This window comes from Canis aureus, chromosome 32 (assembly GCF_053574225.1).
Source record: "Canis aureus isolate CA01 chromosome 32, VMU_Caureus_v.1.0, whole genome shotgun sequence".
NCBI lineage: Eukaryota > Metazoa > Chordata > Mammalia > Carnivora > Canidae > Canis > Canis aureus.
Window position 1 is genome coordinate 36,828,406 of NC_135642.1, and position 21,587 is coordinate 36,849,992.

At 41.5% G+C, this 21,587-nt stretch overlaps 1 long non-coding RNA gene across 3 annotated transcripts; it reads left to right on the plus strand.

Moving 5' to 3' along the window:
* Positions 1-1,133: 1,133 nt before the first annotated feature.
* On the plus strand, positions 1,134-8,655 carry LOC144303439 (uncharacterized). 3 transcript variants are annotated; one of them, XR_013370493.1, is made up of 4 exons: positions 1,134-1,290; positions 4,872-5,261; positions 5,424-5,514; positions 7,854-8,655. It is a non-coding gene; the product is annotated as an uncharacterized LOC144303439 (long non-coding RNA). The 3 variants fall into 3 exon arrangements; XR_013370494.1 differs by lacking the exon at positions 5,424-5,514; XR_013370492.1 differs by having other exon boundaries at positions 4,872-5,514; positions 7,854-8,654.
* The last annotated feature ends 12,932 nt before the right edge of the window (positions 8,656-21,587 follow it).

Sequence of the window (21,587 nt, forward strand, 5' to 3'; positions counted from 1 at the left end):
GTAAATTCACACAAATATAAATATATTTTTTCTTTCTCTTTCAATCACAAGAAATCACATGTTCCAAATGCTGGTCTACATATCCTACATCTTGCTTTCTTACTAAGAAAGATCATTTAGTCCAAATTGACAGAGTCTATGTCCTCCATGTACTGACAGAAACTGTGGTGGCTCCTATTGAGATGCTATTTCCAGGTCAGGCGGTGCCAGCGTGAGCCGATGCAGCCAGAGCAAGAACCCTGGCTGAGTTTTCACAGGTGGCTCCAATAATACCAATAATACTGCTGGTGACCATCTTGCTTTCAGGGCTGCAAGGAAGCAAAGGGGACATGGATTTTTCTAGAAGGGGCTCCTCAATAACAAAAGCAAGGCGAGACATGGATCTCACACAAGGAGATGATTACTCTGCAGCGTGGATCTCTCCTTTCATGGATCTCATTGGTCCTCAGCTTTGCAGGTCTGGAAATGCTGAGGCCCACCTCACGTTAGCCACACTCAGAAGACCCTGAGGACCATCCAAAATTAGCATGAATTGATATTAAGTGGAAGTGATTCTTTAGTTTTACTGAGGTCCCCACACTCATTTACTGAAACACTGTCTTCCGAGAAGGCATCGCCCACCCAGGGGACGTGGGTAATCCTGACAGACCTGATCCAGACCTGATTTCATCCAGACCTGATCGTTTCCTGTCCCCAAACCAAGTCAACTTCTCTTTTTATCAGATAACTCGAGTCCACTGGGTTTACCACAGTATCATCCCTCTGGGCCATCTTTTCCTAAATGTCTTGGAAAAAAAGTCCCCTCCTGTTAACATGTACTTTCTTCAGACCAAGCACCGCATGCGTGGGAGATTTCAACTCCCATGGTGGTCAAGTCTTTCCCAAACTCTTCAATTATATAACCACAGCACCTGGGATATTGCTACTGTGATGAATGGTGGTGTTAAAGTACATCCCCCAATTCTTTCCGAATCTTCTCTTTAAGAGACAGATTTTGGCCACACCACCTTCCTCCCCACTTTCTGCCTTGTGATTTGTTTCTGATGAGTAGTGTGTGGTAGCAGTGACGGTGTGTGACTGGTGAGATGAGGTCATAAAGGCACTGTGGCTCCTCCCTTCTTTGCTCGCCTAGACCACTCACTTTGGGAGAGGCCAACTGCTGTGTCCTGAGGACACTCTTGTCAGTCCTGTGGAGAGGTCTGGGCAGTGAGGAACTGGGGCCTCTGGCCAAAACCCAGCACCATCTTGCAAGGTGACAGTGAGCCACACAGGGAGTTTCCTTTGCAGAGGGTAAACTCGACTTGGGACACTGAAGACATAGTAACCTGTGAACCATCGTTGCCTTTTCTATAAAAGGCCAAATTGGTGTGAAGGGCACAAAGCACGGGCTCAAATAGAAGCTATTATCAATATTGTTGATTGCATTATTAATGAAATAATATTAATATGATTAATATTGTAATTTTTAAAAAAGATTTTACTTATTTATTCATGAGAGACACACAGAGAGGCAGAGACACAGGTAGAGGGAGAAGCAAGTGCCCTGCAGGGAGCCCGATGCGAGACTCGTTCCCAGGATCCCGGGATCACACCCTGAGCCAAAGGCATCTGATGCTCAACCACTGAGCCACCCAGGTGTCCCAATATTGTTGTCATTAATAATGGAAGCACTGGACATCTTCTCTTCGACCCTCTATATCCCCTCATCTTTTCCACTCTATCTTGTGCTCCAGGAGACAGCCCTCCATGGGCTGTATCTCTTGCACTCAGGCTTCCAGTAGGTTCTGGCAAATGGGAAATACTAGAAGTAGCTGGGCCCGAGGAAAGTGAAGAAAGGGATATATTTCCTTGGTTTCTTCTCTGCTGGGTCACCATGGCTGGGCTTTGTGAATCTATCTCTTCCTACACACCCCCTGTCTGGGTGTTGGTCACCACCTCCTCCCTGCTCCCCTCTAGGCCTCGGAGTGGTTACTGCTCCCTACCATTGCTAGTCCTAGGGCGTGGCACTGCCCCTGGGTGATTTCCCTAAATTCTGCCCTCATACTTTTGCAAATATAGTTGGCCTTTGGCCAACACGGGTTTGAATTGCATGGATTTTTTTCCCCCACAAATACAGCATAGCACTGGAAATGTATTTTCTTTTGCTTATGATTTTCTTTTTTTATATAAATTTATTTTTTATTGGTGTTCAGTTTGCCAACATACAGAATAACACCCAGTGCTCATCCTGTCAAGTGCCCCCCTCAGTGCCCGCCACCCAGTCACCCCCACCCCCCGCCCTCCTCCCCTTCCACCACCCCTAGTTCGTTTCCCAGAGTTAGGAGTCTTCCATGTTGCTTATGATTTTCTTAATAGCAGTTTCCTTTACCTAGTTTGCTTTATTTAAGAATACAGTATAGGGGCGCCTGGGTGGCTCAGTCTGTTAAGCATCTGTCTTCGGCTCAGTTCACGATCCTGGAGTCCAGAGAGACAGAAGATCCGCTTCAGCTCAGTTCACGATCCTGGAGTCCAGAGAGATAGAAGATCCGAGTCAGGCTCCTTGCTCAGTGGGGAGTCTGCTTCTCCCCCTCTCTCTGCCCCTCCCTGTCACTCATGCTCTCTCTCTCTCTTTCTCTCTTGTTTGCATGCTCTCTCTCAAATAAATAAAATCTTTAAAAACTAAAGAATAAGGTATATAATTCATATAATATACAACATATGTGTTAAAGTATGACTTCCAGTCAACAGTGGGCTATTGGTAGTTAAGTTTTAGGGGGAGGTGGTCAAAAGTTATCTGTGGGATTTTCGACTGCATCGTGGGGGTCAGAGTCCCAAACCTCCCATGTTATTCAAGAGCCAACTATAGTTCCTTTTTAATTTTCCCTCAAATCACACAGATCCCCTGCAGGGGCCCTGAGTGACACACATAGCTCAGAAATTATGTTAGAGTTGTTAGTTATGGCTGTTTCTAATAATGATCCTGGCTAAAACACCATGGCATAATCTGAAAGATTGCTAAGAATCCAAATAGATAGAAAGAAGATTGAGTTTAGAAAAATCTCAAGAAATTGTTGTTTAAATATTCTGAGTTGAATTCTCTGGCCACATGCATGCCTGTAGGTATGGAAGGGACCTTGCTTCCCTCATCAAAGCAACACTCAAGACCTCCCAGGTAGTTCTGGAAGGAGGCTTGCAGGGTTTAGTGGAGAGAGGGAGAGTCAACGAGAAGGAGGCTGGCCCAGCCTTGACCTTGCTCCCGAAGGGGACAGGGAACGGGTGGATGGTTATTACTCAGAGTCCTGCCCCTCCTCCCACTTCCCCTTAATGCTCTCTCCTGAAATTTAAACAACAGCAGCAAAAATAGCTTTATAAAAATTTAAGGAGAACATAAAGGAGAAGCCTGAGCAGGAGTCACCTGGGGTCAGCTGCTTCCAAACCGGCCTGGAGGATTAGGAAGTGCCATTCTATTCCCATCCTGGCTACCCCTCAAGGCTTCAGTGACTGTCCCTGCCCGGGGAGCCAGCATACCTTCACAGGCACCTGGCTTGAGTTTCTCTTCTTCAAGATGAGTGTAGTACTATTGTAGGATTGTCGAAAAGAGTCCCCTACTTAAAGTGATGGTGACAGTGTCACCACCAGTATAGCCTCTGGTGTGGACCTCCAGGAAGATATGTTTCCACAACATCTAGGGTTGGAATTTATGCCTGGTGCCCGCGTACAAAAGCGCAGTGCCTAGACTGGGATAGACTATGAAAAAGGATTAAAACCCTGATGTCTGCACTGAGATTATAAAAACTGGCAGGTAGATGACTTCTGGCTGCGGCATGAAGGGGTAATGACAGATCAATAATCAAAAGCTTCAGGGCACGTGGGTGGTTCAGTCGGTTAAGTGTCTGCGTTTGGCTTGGATCATGATCCTGGGGTCCTGGGATCGAGTCCTGCATCGGGCTCCCTGCTGGGTGGGGAGCCTGCTTCTCACTCTGCCTCCACCCCTCCTCCCCCAGCTTGTACTGTCTCTCTCTCAAATAAATAAATAAATAAATAAATAAATACTTTTTAAAAAAGTTTCAGTTGTTCTTAAACACAGACTAGAGTCTTTAGAACTAGCTTAATGTGTCCATGGTTTATTCTGAACATCAAGTATTATTCAATGCTGCAGGACAGGGGTGTATGTGGGTAACTGAAGGGTACAAACCTTGCCCTGACCCTCTAAAGGCCCCAGATGGTAGGTTTGTGAGGTCTTCTGTCTCAATTATACATTTTATATTATAATTTTCAGCCTCTTCCCTCAATATAGGCTTTTAGCAACCATATCTTAACTGCTTAGAAAGTGAGTGATGTTGTTGAAATGTGTGGAAATGTTAATAAATATTGGTTGATTAATAAAGTTTGACTAGAGGCTGGGGGCCCACCCACATCAGAGTTGTTGGTGGTCCTGAGACAACCTAGTAGCTCAAGAACCAGGATTTTGAAGAAGAACCAGTTCTCCATGGACATGGTCCATGAAAACTGCTCTGATTTGGTCACTCAGTTCCTCAGCAAGCTGGGAGGAGCTCAGTTTGACATGGACCTGCCCAACAAGCAGGTGTGAATTGACTCTGAGCCCAGGGGAGACACTGCTGGAGCCCCTGGGGAAAACAGGAAAGGCGGTTAGCGAAGGCCCAGGTCCAGCCTGCCCGATGGGCCTAAGGGGGCAGGATGCTGATCCTCTCGGGCTTCCAGATAGACTGGGACCTGACAGCCCTGCTCAGGAGTGGGGAGTTCCTGCAGAGACCCTCACTGGCCCTGTTTCTCCCTAGCTTCCCTGCAAGAAAATCAAGCTGCCAAAACAACAAATGAAAATAATGTTTGGTTGTTGATTCTCATCTTTGGTTTCCCTTCTTCATTTTTAGCTGCTGTTCATCTACTGTGCCCTGGGGAGCCAGATGTCACGTCTTGCAGCTAGGTGTGCCGTTAGAAGGAGTCAGTCTTGGAGAGACTCTAACTTTATTCTTGGGACCTTAATGCCCATGTGAGGCTCCTTTTAAGGATAGCTGGCTGCTTGAGGCCACCACCGTGGAGCAGGAGTGGGCCACGAACCCAAGGACAGCCAGCTGTGGATTGACCAGCAGCCAGTGAGACAGCCCCCAGAAGGACACCCGTAACCTAACTGAACCCATCAGACCCCCCTCTCTTTTGGGATGGTTGAGTGTGAGTCTCAAGAGGGCACCTCATGCAGACAGGAAGAAGCAGAAGCCTACAGAGGTGCAGGGAGAGGGCAGTGGGCAGCAGCCCTAAGGAAGGTAGGGCAAGGCTGTAGGAATGGTAATGGCAGAGGCAGAGAGCAGTTTTGTGGCCTGATGGGAGAGCCCCAGAGTCAGGGCAACGGATGCCTGGGGCCATTAGGCAGCGCTCCAGGCATCAGAGCTGCATGACCCACTAAACCAAGTCCCATTTACTTCCAGCACTTTGTATGGGGAGCGAGTCGGTGCTCTCTTGTATGTGGCTGCCTGGGCTGTTGCTGTTTGTTTATTCAGGAAGGTTAACTATGGAGAGGTAAGGAACTCAGATTCGCTCCTTAGTTGCTTGATCTTGGTCATTTTTAAATGTAAGCAACTGATCTATGGAGCCTGGAATATAGATTAAAATTCATTCACGAGGAGACATACTTTTGAGCTGAGGTCCTATTTTCCGATTTCTTTTCCTTTCACTTTGAGTCTGGCAGGAGGTTTTTATATTGCCTCCCAGGTGTGGGGACCAGCCCCTATGCAGTGCTTGTAAAGAATGGAATGGCTTTGGAGAAAAAGTTAAACGGGAATTCCTTTCCAGGACGCTGTCGGCTTTAAGATTCCTACTCAGAGTATCAACCAGCATGACTTTTAGGGGCTTGAGTCAAGGTCATGGGATTCCTCTCCTTCCTTGCTCCTCCATCCTTCACCTCCACGAACTCCCTCCCCACTTTCACTGCCTTCTCAGACTATCTGAGCTCCTCCACTCCATCCTTTCACCACCTTCTTCTGACACAATGTAATACTTGCCAGCACCAGACATTATTACACCATGTTATTAGATAAGGAACCCAAAGTGCTGGCATGAAGGACGAACAGGGGTCAGTGAGGACATTCATAGCCAGTTGTCATTGAAGAACGGATGGAGAACATAGTTGTGGGCTCAGGAAGGTCAGAAAACAAAAGCTTTCTAAAAAAAAAAAAAAAAAAAAAAAACCCGCAAAGAAATCCAGAAACCATAAAGAAAAAAATGAACATATCTGACTACATAAAATATTTTAAATTTTGCAAGGGCAAAAGATACCACAAATAAAGTCAGAGGGCAAATGACAGAGTGGGGGAAACAGCACATGTGGCAGACAAAAGGTAAATGTCCTTCCTATACAAAGAACACTTTACAATTTAATAAGGAAACATTTGAAAAGCCCAATAGAAAAATAGGTTAAGATTTGAACAGGCAATTCACAAAGGAGAAAACACAAACCTCCAAAAGACATAAGATGATGCCTGACTTTACTTTAGTCAAAGAAATGCAAAAGAAAACAATGAAGTGCTCTTTTGTGCCCACCGGGTTGGAAAAGAACTAAAAAGACAGAAGTGCAAAGTAAGGAAATGGCTGCACCCATACATTGCTCATGATATATTAAGTGAAAAATGCAAATTGAAAAATCAGACAGATAGCATGATTCAATTTCGGTATTCTAAAACAAGCATGGAGAGAGAGAGAGTGATAAATGGGTGGGTCCATCTAAACGCAAAGGAAAAAATAAAGAAGAATACACAGCAAATTGTGAATCTGAGTAGTGGAGAGTGGGTCTTTGTATAGTTTCCTTTTTTTTTTTTTAATTTTATTTATTTATTCGAGGGAGAGAGAGAGAGAGAGAGGCAGAGACACAGGCAGAGGGAGAAGCAGGCTCCATGCTGGGAGCCTGACATGGGACTCGATCCTGGGATTCCAGGATCAGGCCCTGGGCTGAAGGCGGCGCTAAACCGCTGAGCCACCTGGGCTGCCTTTTTAAGCATCATTGGGTTACGGTTGGTTTCAATTTGTGTGCTTTCACTAATTTTTCAACCAAATCATAAAATATAATATCGTAAGGATGTTTGTGCTAGCTGGTTGATCTGCGGCATGCTTATTTTGCTTTAGTCACTGTTTTAATGTATTTCCACCTCTTAGTTTATTTTATCCTCACAGCCCCCTAGGAAAGATGCTATTAGAACCCTTTTGCAGGTGAAGAAGATGGAACTCAAAGAGCCAAAGTGTCTTGACCCCAAACTCTGGCTCTGGTCATGGCTTACAGGAAATTCAAAGCAAAGGTGCAGTCAACATAGGCACCCCTGGTGTTGTTATAAGGATTGGATTTAAAGCCTCCGACCTGATGAACCCCTGTGAGGCACGTGAATGATTTTGAAAACTGAGTCTCAAACATACCCCTCTTCAGCTGAGGTCAAGCTCCCTTCTTTTGACTTTTGATGTCCCGTCTTCAGAAGACTGTCATCCTCCAGCCAGGGACCCAAGTGAGGGTGGAGTGAGAGCAGGGCTTTGCAGTCCCAAGCACCAGAAGGCAACTTCACCTCCCACCCACTTAATCCTGGATTGAGTAATACCTAATGGTAGTCTCGGTGTATCACATTTTTTAAAAAAAGATTTTACTTATTTATTTGAGAAGGAAAGAGAGCACATGAGAGAGAGAGTGAGAGAGCACAAGCAGTAGGGGAGGGGCAGACAGAGAAGCAGACTCCGTGCTGAGCAGGGAGCCTGACTTAGGTTTGGATCCCGGGACTCTGGGATCTGAGCCAAAGGCAGATGCTTAACCGACTGAGCCACCCAGGTGCCCCAACCTTTTTAACACCACTTCTAGCTCATCTTCCCTCTCTCTTTCTCAGGACGCATCCCCAGGTGGGAAATCTCCAGAAGCCCCCTTCCACAAAGCTGGCAGCCCTTGCCCAGGGCTATCGCAATGATTCCAGACGTCTGAAGAATCTAAACCTTCTCTCCTAAATTAGTATCTAGAGAAGGGTTGCTAGTTTTCCACGCTGGATTAGAGGGAAGGAGAAGTCCGCAGAGGGCCAAAGCTGCCAGGAGGACCTGGAATGAGGGGAGCAGGTGACATCTGAGGCCTTAGGGTTAAGGAGAGCAGGACAACCAGTGACTCTGAAGTGAGTCTGTATGGATCATTAAAAGGGGGGGCAGATATCTGTAACCACAAAACTGTTCTGGGGAATACGTAGCCTGGAAAAATAAAAAATATTAGGAAAGAGATGGCTAAATGCCTTGGTTTGGGCTTAAATGATCCCAGGATTTGTTCATGGGGGGCAAGGATGGGGCAGGAGTCTTCTGAGTTCTGATGACTTAATTCAAGATTCAGGGCACTTTTCCCACCCTTTGCATCTCCCCACCTTTCAGTTAAAGAATCTTCCTGCTTTCCTGACTCCAGTCTCCAGTGCAGGTCCCTAGTCCAACTTTGCTGGGGGATGGACAAATCGCCTGAACTCATTCAGTCCTGCCCACATCAGATCTGCTGTCCCAGGGCAGGCAGCCCTTCTCTGCTCCGTTCCAGGGCTTTCGGGAAGTCCTCCAGTGTTACCAGATCATGGCCTTCACACTTTTTTCTTCCTTCCTTCCTTCCTTCCTTCCTTCCTTCCTTCCTTCCTTCCTCCCTCCCTCCCTCCCTCCCTCCCTCCCTCCCTCCCTCCCTTCCTTCCTTCCTTCCTTCCTCCCTCCCTTCCTTCCTCCTTTCTTCCTTCCTTCCTTCCTTCCTTCCTTCCTTCCTTCCTTCCTTCCTTTCCTCCCTCCCTCCCTCCCTCTCTCTCTCTTTCTTCTTTCTTTCTTTCTTTCTTTCTTTCTTTCTTTCTTTCTTTCTTTCTTCTTTCTTTCTTCTTTCTCTTTCTCTTCTGCAACCCTTATTAAGGAATACACAGCACAACCCAGGACACAGGTGCGCAGTAGCGTGCCCTGGCGCACACACACCCTGCAACAAGTTTCAACAAACAATACTTAATACTTAACCCTAATTATCTATGAGCATTTTGTTTTCCATTCCATTCTTTTCTTTTTTGTTTTGGGAAATGTTTGTAACTGCTCACAACCCTCTCAGTTAATTTCAAGACCAGCGGGTTAAGGCCAGCAGTTGGAAACACACGCAAAGCAACGGAGTTATGCAGACATTTTGGAGAGGATACCTCAGTTTGCCTCCGCCATGTGTATTATAGGAGAAACCAGGATGAAGGGCAAGTTGTGGTCCAGGACCATTGAGGACCCTCCTTGGTGAGAGATTCTCAGCCACCATAGGGTTGACTGTATTGAGTCAGGTAATGAAAGGGACTACTATATTTCTAGAATGAAAATAAGGTTAGTTATTGAGGGCTATGTGCCAGGCATTGTTCTGAGCACTTTACTCCAATTAATGCATTTAATGCTCATACCACCATCACACCATATATAGTATTATTCATTTCTGATGGACAGACAATTGGAGAACATAACCTCAAGGAAATGGCTAACAAGTATGGATGCAGGAATCGAAGCCCAGCAGACTGGTTCCAGACTCCCCAACTCGAGCACCATACCGACCTACTCCCTATCCAGACCTTTTCTGGGATTTCACTACTGGTTCACTTTGCCATCTTTTCAAAATGCCTTCCAGTGCTGGGCTCAGCGGGCTCTGGCCAGGACCCCACAGCGGACTTAGACCAGAGATGAGACCCTGGCATAGTCTCCAATCCAGGACCTTTGAATCCTGGTGGCCTCAGCAGAGCATTTCATCAATATATGTTTACCAAGCACCTCCAGCTCAGAAGACCAAGCTAAAAGGCATCTCAGAAACTGTCCAGTTGCCTAGGGACTCCCATATGGGATGAGAGGGGCACAGGCTCTCCTTTGCCCCAGGGCCTCCACTTTTATCTGTTTTAGATATGGAGTTTCTGCATAAGCTCATGCTTGAACAAAAATAGTTTTGCTATTAAAACAAGTCGTTTGTTTTTGGAGAGGTGAGCAAAAATTTTAGGGAGTTCATTTTCTTTTGGAAAATAATTCATTGTGCGTTTTATTATTATGGTAAAATGTATACAGCATAAAATTTACCTTTACTGACACTTAGCATTCCCAAAGTTGTGCAACATGCACCACTATGTAGTGCCAGAACATTTTCATTAGTCCAATGGGAAACTTCATGTCCATTGAACAGTCACTTATTACCTTCTTTCCCCAGTCCATGGCAAATACTAATCTACTTTCTGTGTCTGTGGATTTGCCTATTCTGGATATTTCATATGAATGAAATCATGCAATATGTTGTTGTCTTTTGTGCCTGGCTTCTTTCACTTACCATAATGCTTTCAAGGTTGATCCTTGATATAGCATAATATTAGTACTTCATTCCTTTTTATGGATAAATAATATATCATGTACACATATACTGCAATTTGTTTATCTATTGATCGACATTTGAATTGTTTCCACCGTTTGGCTATCGTGAATAATACTGCTATGAGCAATTGTGTACAAGTTTTTGTTTGAACACCTGTTTTCAATTCTTTTGGGTAGACACCCAGCAGAGGAATGATTGTGTCATATGTTTAAGTTACTGAGCAAGTGCCAGTGCCAGTGCTTTCTGTAGTGATTGTACAATTTCGCATGCCCACCAGCAATGGACAAGGGTTCTGATTTTGTCTACATCTTTGTCAATATTTATTTTCTAAAAAAAAAAAAAAAATATTTATTTTCTATTTTTTTTAAATTATGGCTATCCCACAGGGTGTGAAGTGGTATCTTATTGCAGTTTTGATTTGCATTTCCCTAATGACTATCGAACTTGGGCATCGTTTCATTTTATGAGCCATTGCGTATTTTCTTTAGAGACATGTCTTTCAAATCATTTATCTGTTTGTTTGTTTTTTTTAAGATTCTATTTATTTACTCATGAGAGACTCAAAGAGAGAGAGAGAGAGGCAGAGACGAGGCAGAGGGAGAAGCAAGCTCCACACAGGGAGCCCGATGTGGGACTCGATCCCGGGACTCCAGGATCATCGCCTGGGCCGAAGGCAGACACTAAACCACTGAGCCACCCAGGCTGCCTAATTTACCTGTTTTTTAAATTGGGTTGTTTGTCTTTTTGTTGATGAGTTGTAGGAATTTTTAATATGTTCTGGATACAAGTCCCTTATATATACAATTTGCAAAATTTTTTTCTCATTTCTATGAGTTGTCATTGCACTCTCTTGATAGTGTCTTTTGATATACAGAAGTTTTTAATGTTCACAAAGTCCAATTTATCACTTTTTCCTTTTATTATTTGTGTTTTGATGGCATGTTTTAAAAAGCCACCACTAAATCTGAGGTCATGGAGATTTATCTCTATGTAATCCTAAGTTTTATGTTTTAGCTCTCATGTTTAAGCCTTTGATTCATTTTGAGCTAATTTTTAAATACGATGTGGGGTAGGATTCAAACTTCACTCTTTTGTGGATATTTGGTTTTCCCACCACAATTTGGTGAAGGCTCTCCTTTCCCATTTTTTAAAAAAGATTTTAGTTATTTATTCATGAAAGATACAGAGACAGAGAGAGGCAAAGACACAGGCAGAGGGAGAAGCAGGCTCCGTGTAGGGAGCCTGACACGGAACTCGATCCCAGGACTCCAGGATCACACCCTGGGCCAAAGGCAGGCACTAAACCACTGAGCCACCCAGGGATCCCTTTCCTTTCCCATTGAATGGAGTTCATGTCCTTTAAAAGTCAATTGGCCATAGATGTATAGGTTTAGTCCTAGACTCTCAATTCTATTTCACTGATTCATATGTCTACCCTTATACCAGTTCTACACTATTTTCTTTTCCTCTTTCTTTTTCTTTTAAGTAAGCTCTTTGCCTAACATGGGGCTTGAATTCATGACCCTGAGTTCGAGAGTCTCTTTCTCTAAAAAAAAAAAAAAAAAAAAAAAGAGTCGCATGCTCTACCAGCTGAGCCAATGCTGCACGCTAGTTCCACACTGTTTTGATTACTGTAGCCTTGTAGTAAGTTTTGAAATCAGGAAGGGTGATTCCTTCAATTTAGTTCTTTTTCAAGACTGTTTTGGCTACTTGTAGTCCCTTGCAATTCCATATGCATTTTAGAATCACCTAGTCCATTTTTGCAAAAAAAGCCCTTGGGATTTTAATACAGATGAAATTGGGTCTACAGACTGCTTTGCATAGTATTGCCATCATAATAGTATTAAGATGGATCTTCAGATCCATGAACCTGAAATGGTTTCCCATTTATTTAGATCTTTATTTTCTTTCAGCAATGTTTACAGTGTATATCTTGCATCTCCTTGGTTATGATTTATTCTGAAATTTTAAAAAAATGGACTATTTTATGCGGCTGTTTTAAGTTTACAGAAAAATTGAGCAGAAAGTACAGAGAGTTCCAGTATACCCTCTTATTTTTCTTTCTTCAATGCTATCATAAATGGAATTGTTTTCTTAATTTTCTTTGGGGTTGTTAATTGCTAGTGTACAGAAACAAAACTGATTTTTGCATATCGGTCTTGTACCCTGCAACTTTGCTAAATTTATTAGCTCCAATTCCTATTCATATTTGACCTTTGCTCTAGTCTACACACCTTCTCTCATCCACATTTCATTGTTGAAGATATTCAGTAGCTGGGACTTGCTGGGGTCCTGCTGTCCCTTATGGCTGAACTTTGGTCCGGCTTAGTGCTTTCTTTAGGATTCAGGACTCCAGCTCATTCCCCTAATTGAACCTGGGACTTTTCAATATAACTTACAGGCACAAATTCTATCAAGTTCCCTCTACAAAGCCTCCTGTCTCTTGCTTCCAACTCCCCAGTCTTTCCCCATCCCATTTGCCCCCATTTAACTATTATCATGACTTGAGCTGGACTCCCACCCTGACCCCCAGTTCTGGCTGATCGGAAGTAGAGATAAGTTGTAGTAAATTAAACCCAGGATCCTTTGTTCCTGACCTCCCTTCTGGAGCAGAGGACCACCAGGGCCACCCAACCCCTCTGCTCTGCCCTCATTCCCAGGAACCCTGGTCTCCCCCAGCACCAGTGAACGCCCCTCTCAGACCTTCCAGAGCTCTGCACAAGCTGCCCTGGCAAGGTCAGACCCTTTGCCTGCAACAGGCCCGCCAGGAAAACAGTCAAATTCAGCATGCAAACCAGGATTATTTTAGGAGTTAGGGGCCTCCTGCTTGGAATCTGGTTTCCATGCTCACAAAAGGCAGCCCTGAAGGTGGAACTTTCCTCTCCAGACCCAGAGAAGCTGTGGGCAGAGACAGAGGGGTGGGAATGCGCCCTGCAGATTGAGTGGGTGGGAGGAAGGGGGAAGGAGGAACTTGCAGGCCCAGGCCCCGCCTGGTTGCCTAGGTGATGGAGAGAGAAGGTTGGGGGGGTGGGTGAGGGAAAAGTGGCTGGGTGGGCTGAGTTATCTGAGCATCTCTATATTACCACCACCTAGTAGTATCCCTCCTTGCTTCTTCTGCTCTTAATAGCTCAGCCCCTGCTGGGGGGAAGCCAGCCTGGAGGAGCCCACGGGAGTCTTCCCCACTTTCTTACCATTGTACCCAGTGTTCAGCCACTCTTTTTCTTGTAGAAATAGAATGTCAGCTCTGAAAAAGGGATTGCAAAGTCTCCTGGCCCAGTGGTTTTCAAATAGGTTTGTAGCAACACATCCCTGTTTCAAAAGAAATATTACCCAGAACCCCAATATGCAAAACAAACACATAGAGAGCTGCTCACCTTCCCCTCCCCAGGACTCTAGGGTTGCAACACCCAGAGTGTGAAAATCTCTGATCTGGGCCCAAACCCTCATCGTATACATGAGAAAACTGAGATCCCCAGACAGCACGGACTTGTTCAAGGACACCCAGTAGATAAGCTCATGACAGAACCAGGATGGGAAGTGGCCTCCCCAAGACCGTAACAGAACCAGGAGAAAGAAGTAGAAGTCTCAAGGCAGCAGGAAAGAGAATGGGAGGGTGGGCACATGTTGCCTTAAGAACCTGATATCCTGGGACAACACAATGCCCTCATTTCACAGAGAGAGAAACTGAGGTCCAGAGAGGGGACAGTAGCTTATTAGTGGAGTGATTCTAAAAGGGAGTAATATTCCCTTAGAAAAAAGATGAATTTGAACATTTGGCTTTTTGGCTAGCTCGTGCAGTCTTTAATGAAACTCTGAGGTGCCAGATGGTGCAGGGGGAGGAGTGCTGGCCTGGGAGCTTCAGCCCCCTCTGTTATAGACAAGCCCCATGACCTTGGGAGATTTATTTTAAAGAGCCAAAAGGATCATCCCCTGGTTTGTGAGAGGTCCAGAAGAATAATAGGATTAAATGGTGCTTCAGTGTTTTATATTGTCTCTAAATGTCAGGGGGAAGGGGAGTAAGCATACTGTTCTTTAAGGATTGAATTTGACAGTGGGTTTTTAAAAGGACCTTTATATCTTTTTTCCATTTTTCATGGCTAATTATAAAGTTAACACATGGCCATTCCAGAAAATGTGTAAAGTACAGAAAACGAAGAAAAGAAAAGCTGAAAATAAAAATCACCCATATAAGCACACTACTCAGAGCAACCACTGTTCAATATCGTTGTACATTTCCTTTCAGTCTTTCTTCTATACTTTTTTCTTTGTACAGAGTGTATCATATTGCAATTAAAAATAATTTTGCTTAATGATTAATAAAACATTACCTTTTACCTGGTATGTCATGTCCAGCCATTAAAAAAATTACAAAGCACACCAACAGGCAAAAAACACACTTCGAAGAAGCAGAGTGAGCTTCAGAACCAGAGATGGCAGGGTTGTTGGAATCATCAGACTGGGAGTTTAAAACACCTATGATTCATGTGTTAAAGGCTCTAATAGGTAAAGTAAACAGCATGCAAGAACAGATGGGCAATGTAAGTAGAGAAATGGAAATCCTAAGAAAGAACCAAACAGAAATGCTGGAGATAAAGCAAACAAACAAACAAAACCACTGTAACAGAAATATAGAATGAGTTTAATGGGATCATTAGTAGACCAGGGACATGGCTGAGGAAAGAATCTCTGAGGCAGATGATAGACCAATAGAATATCTGAAAACTTAAAAGCAAAGAAAACAAAGAGAAACAACCTCATAATAGAATACATAAGGACTGTGGGACAACTACATAAAGTATAATATACTTGTGATGGGAACACCAGAAGGAGAAGAAAGAAACAGAAGAAATATTTGAAACAATAATGACTGCAAATTTCCCTAATGTCAGGCACCAGCCCACAGACTAAGGAAGCTCAAAAAACACCAAGCAAAAAAGCTACATCCCAGCATATCACTTTCAAATTACAAAAAAACAAACCAAACCAAACCAAAACAAAAAATCCAAAGATAAAGAGAAAATCCTGAGAGAAGTCAGAGGACAAAAAGGAACAAAAATAAAAATTACATGTGAGTTCTCATAAACCCTGAAGTTAAGAAGAAAGTGGAAAGATATATCTAAAATGTTGAGGGGGGAAAAAAACGCAGCCACCTAGAATTCTGTACCCTGCAAAATTATCCTACAAGAGTGAAGGTGAAAAAAAGACTTTCTAAAGTAAACAAAAATTGAGGGAATTTTTGCCAGTAGAACTGCCTTGCAGAATTTTTTTTCTTACTTTATTGATTTATTTATTTTTAAGTAATCTCTACCCCCAGTGTAGGGCTCAAACTCACAACTCTGAGATCAAGAGTTGCATGCTCCACTACTGAGCCGGCCAGGTGCCCCTGCCTTCCAAATATTTTTAGAAAGTTCTGTAGAGAGAAGGAAAATCATGTAGTTCAAAAACTCGAATCTAGGGACGCCTGGGTGGCTCAGCGGTTGAGTGTCTGCCTTCAGCTCAGGGCATGATCCTGGAGTTCCTGGATGGAGTCCCACATTGGGCTCCCTGCATGGAGCCTATGTTTGCCTATGTCTCTGCTTCTCTCTCTCTCTCTGTGTCTCTCATGAATAAATAAATAAAAACTTAAAAAAACAAAAACAAAATAAAACTCAGATCTACATAAAGAAAAGCATTGAAGAAGGAATGAGTGAAGGTAAAATAAAACTTATCTCCCTTATAATGTTTCATCCCTAATTGATGAAACAGATATAGTTTGCTCAAAATAATAATAGCAACAATGTAATTATGTATGCTTATATACATATCACATATGCATATATTCTTATGTACACTAGGATCATGCCCTAGGCCAAAGGCAGGTGCTAAACCACTGAGCCACCCAGGGATCCCAGCTTTTTAAAATTTAGAATCTCTTCTGAGTTAGTAGTTTGTAGTTTGACCATTTTATCAATCTATATAATATTAATTTGTCTTCCTCCCTGTGTTTCACTTGGTCAATTTTGAAAAAGCTTAAAAAAAAAATAAAAAAATAAAAAAAAATAAAAATTAAAAAAAAATTTTGAAAAAGCTTGCCTATTTCTTTAAGTCTTTTCAAGGAATCATTTTTTAAATTTATTAATTAACATTTTCCCTATCTTATTGCTTTTTACTTCAGCCTTTACTATTTTCCTTTATTCTACTTACATTATATTTCATAGGAATTTTTTCCCCTTTATATATTTGTTTTTAAAGTGTATTTATTTAAGTAATCTCTACACCCATTGTGGGGCTTGAACTTGTGATTCCAAAATCAAGAGTCATGTGCTCTTTCCATTGAGCCAGCCAGTTTCCCCTCAATTAATTTTTTATTGGAAGCTGGACATGGTTGAATTGGAAATGCCCCCCCCCCCCAGATGAAGTCCAACCTATAAATGTGACCTTATTTAGAGATAGTATATTAGTGGTTGTAATCCAGTTAAGATGAGATCATACTGTAGTAGGATGAGTCCTAAATCTAATATGACTGGTGTTGTAGAAGAAAAAAGAAATTTGGACCCAGAGGCGAACACAGGGAAAAGGCTATGTGACAACGGAGGCATAGAATGAAGTGATGTATTTATAAATCAAGGAGTGTGAAAGATGGCCTATAATCACTAAAAGCTAGCAAGAGGCAAGGAAGGATTCTCTCTGACATCCTTCACAGAGAGCATGGGTCCTACCAACACCTTTATTTTCATCTTCTCTTCTCTAGAAGTATGAGGCAAGAAATTATTGTTTTAAGCCACTCGGTTTGAGGTAATTGATTATGGCTGCCCTAATGCAAAAACTAGGTTCATTCATCATTAGTCTTTCTTGTTTTAGAATAACTCTGTTAAGTCAATATATTTTCCTAAAAACCACTTTGATCTTTTTCTTTTAAAGATTTTGTTTACTTATTTGAGAGAGAGAGAGTGAATGAGTGGGGAGGAGGGGCAGAGAGAGAGAGAGAAGCAGGCCCCATTCCCCCCACTGTCCCCACCCCCACCTATCAATGGTGCAGGGCTTGGTCCCAGGACCCTGAGATCATGATCTGAGCTGAAGGCAGGTGCTTAACTGACTGAGGCACCCAGGCACCCTTAAAACCACTTTGCTTCCCAAATACTGTACTCAATTCTTGCTTTATTATGATTTTTTCTTCAATCCATGAATTATTTAGACCTCTGTTTTAAATTTCCATGTGTGTGTTTCTACCATCTTTATACAGCCTAATTTTATTTCTGTGTCATCAATAAATGTTTTGCATTACATTAATTTTTAAAAATTTTGGAGACTTACTGTGCAGCCTAGTACTTAGACAATTTTTGTGGATGGTCTATTTGTATTTTAAAAAAATACACATTCGCTGTTGGGTTCAGGGTTCTACATGCATCCATTAAATTCACAGTTGGTTAATTTCTGTGTTAAAGACTAGTTAACCGATAAACAAATCTGTTTCCACCTTTCTCTTGGGCACACCATGAGGCTACATTTCTTGGTCTTTCTAGCCATTAGATATGCCCCTATGATTGAACTTTGGTCAGTAGAATGTGAGCAGAAGGAGCTCACATGTGATTCTCCATTCTCTCTCTTACCAGGACTGTCAGGGAGATCTCAACAACCAATTTTTTTTGGTAGTAGGTAAATTTGATTTTTTTCTATGAGCATTTAATTTAGAATTTTTTCTTTATTCTTGATATCTGAAATATCACTATGATGAGTACAGATGCGGGTTAAAAAAATTACCTTATTAGTAACTAGTGATACTTTCAATATGAAGACTTACATTTTTTTTTTAATTCTGGGAAATCCCTGGTTATTATTTCTTTAAATGCTATATCCTATTATCTCTGCCTGATATTTCCAGAATTCTTATTAGATAATATTGGCACTTCTGACTCTATCCTCCATATCTTTAAGTTTTCTTTTTACTATCCATCTCTATTACTTTGAGTGTGTGTATATGTGTGTGTTTTCAGTAGGCTCCATGACCATTGTAGGGCTCAAACTCACAATCCTGAGATCAAGAGTTTCACACTCTACTGAGCTAGGCAGTACAGCCAAAATCTCTATTAAATGTGCTACATTCAACAAAAGAATTCTTAGGCCTCATCTACAGCTCTGATACACACTTTGATTGTATTCATTATGATAATAGCCCATCTATTAATAGTTTCAATAATTCTATTTTTTAGTCAAGACCTCTAATTGTTTCTTTTTTACAACCAGCCATTCCAGTTTCATGAATGAAATACTCTCCCTTATCTTTCTGAGCATTAGAATTACATTTGTTTTTTATTTTTATTTTCTTCCTTCTTTTCTTTTTTTTTTTTTAAAGGTGTCACAGAGGAAGAGGGAGAGAAAGAATTTTAAACATGGGGGTAATCCAGTTAAGATGAGATCATATTGGAGTAGGATGGACCCTAAATCTACTATGATTTGGCTTAAATTCACGACCCTGAGATCACGACCTGAGCAGAAATCAAGGTTTGCACACTTAACCTACCAAGTCATCCAGGCACCCCATATTTTTATTTTCTTTTAAGAGTTTTGTTTATTTTTCACATTTTTATTTTATTTTTTTAAATTTAAATTCAATTTGCCAACATATGGTATAATACTCATTGCTCATCTCATTGTGTGCCCTCCTTAATGCCCATCACCCAGTTATCCCCATCCCCCTACTGACTTCCCCTTTTGCAACCTTTTGTTTACTTCCCAGTTAGGAGTCTCTGATGGTTTGTCTTCCTCTCTAATTTTTCTTACTCAGTTTTCCCCACTTCCTTTATGGTCCCTTTCACTATTTCTTATATTCTACATATGAGTGAAACCATATGATAATTGTTTTTCTCCGATTGATTTATTTCACTCTGCATAATACCCTACAGTTCCATCTACATTAATGTAAATGGTAGGTATTCATCCTTTCTGATGGTTAAGTAATATTCCATTGTATGTATATATCACATCTTCTTTATCCATTCATCTGTTGAAGGACATCGTGGCTCCTTCCATAGTTTGGCTATTGTGGACATTGCTGCTATGAACATTGGGGCAAGACTGTTTTTTTAAAAAGATTTTATTTTCTTATTTGACAGAGAAAGCATGGGGGGAGGGGGAGGAAGAAGCAGGCTCCCCACTGAGCAGGGAGTCCAATGCAGGGCTCCATCTTAGGACCCTGGGATCACCACCTGATCTGAAGTCAGATGCTTAACAGACTGAGCTACCCAAGTGCCCCTCTATAAAGTAATGTCTATACCCATGTGGGGCTTGAACTCACAACCCTGAAATCAAGGATCCCATGCTCTTTTGACTAAGCCAGCAAGGCGCCCCAAATTATATTTATTTTTAAGCCTAATTCCGGTTACCCTATTAACTCTCTTTCCTCTGATGTGTATTTATCTGTTTATTACATCTAGGATCTCTTTTTTATAATATTGCACACTTCAAACATTTAGTGATTCTTGACTATGTACATTTTTGCAGTTGCACTGTCTTCTAATGCTGATGGCTGCTTCTGGTTGAGCAGTGTGCTTGTAGGGATGGAGAAACAGCTGCTGGAACTTGTACTCCATACCATTTTGATGGGCAGGACCTGCTGCTGGGTGGGAACCTCAGCAGCTGGTCTTCCAGGCTTGGATGTTTCTCATTCCTTACAGACTTTGACAGCCACTCAGTACATGGTCTTTTCTCCTTAATCCAAATACTTACCCCCAAAGTTCATACACACAGGCTATGTCAGAAATGTAAGTGGGTAGGCCTAGCTGCTTCTGCTACAGCTTCCCAAATAATACCCCTGTCAACCTCCCCTGGATACTCTCTTGTTTACAGCTCTCTTTCATCACCTCTAGACATGGAACATCCTAGTGTTTCTCCCTTCTAGGAGGTTCATTTCCACTGTGGCTGCTGCTGCCTTCCTGTCCAGTCCAATCCTATCTGCCTTTAGCCTGGCAGAGATTCCTCACACTTTTGGATCATAGAGCCCCTACTCATTTTTGAACATATATCTTGTCCTGCTGTCTTTTCTAAAGCTGGATATGGAATCAGTGTGCTATATATATACACACACACCAATATAAAGTGAAAAACACAGAATTATATATATTGTATTTATCACATATAATTATGTATATTATATATTTAAATTATATATTTATATAAAATAAATATTGTATATTAATATATAAATATATTAATGTTATAGTATATATTATAATACAAATATATAATAAATATATAATATATTTTAATTATATAAAATAAATATTGTATATTAATAATATATAAAATAAATATTATTTTATATAAAAATATATGATATATAAAATATACAGTTAATAGTATATAATATTTACTATATATAATTATAATATTTTGTATATTATAGATGATTATGTTATGATAAATATATATAATTCTGTTTTTGCATGTGATATTGTAGATATCATATTTATCATATATAATTATCTATAATGTATAAAATATGTTTTAATTATATAAAAATATATTATATACTACTTATATATGATGCATATTTATTTTATATGATTATAATATTTTTAATATTATAGATAACTATATGTGACAAATATAATTCTATGGTTTTGCACTTGATATTGTATTAAAAATATATTTTCAGATATGTGAGTATAAATGTGTATGTGTGTGTATTTCCTACCTGTGACTACTGACAGGGCCTAAAGGCAATGATGCTTTAGTAGGAAAGAGTAAAATTATGGCCCAAATCTTGGTTTCTAAATACTATTATCCACTAAAAGTAACCAAAAGTGCTTTGGAGAAATGACTGATTCCAGGACTGAAACATGGACAAGCATGGACTACAAGACAGACCTGGAACATACTATTTCACAAAATAGCAGGGAAGTGCTAAAACCCCCCAAAACCAATGGGGTTAAATCAAAAGGACATAGAAGTGAGTTGAAGGGGCTCCCACTGGGCAAATCTGGGACAATCTGAGCATGAAAATAAATAATTATAAAACAAATAATAACTTATAGCATAAAAGTAAAATAAGAATAGATGCTGAGGGGTGCCCGGGTAGCTCAGTGGCTTAAGTGTTTGCCTGCAGCTCAAGTCATTATCTCGGGGTCCCAGGATTGAGACCCACATGAGGCTCCCTGCTCAGTGGGGAGCCTGCTTCTCCTTCTCTCTACCCTTCCTTTGCTCTGCTGTCTCTGTCTCTCTGTCAAATAAACACAAAAAACCTTTTTAAAAATTAAAAATTAAAAAAAGAATC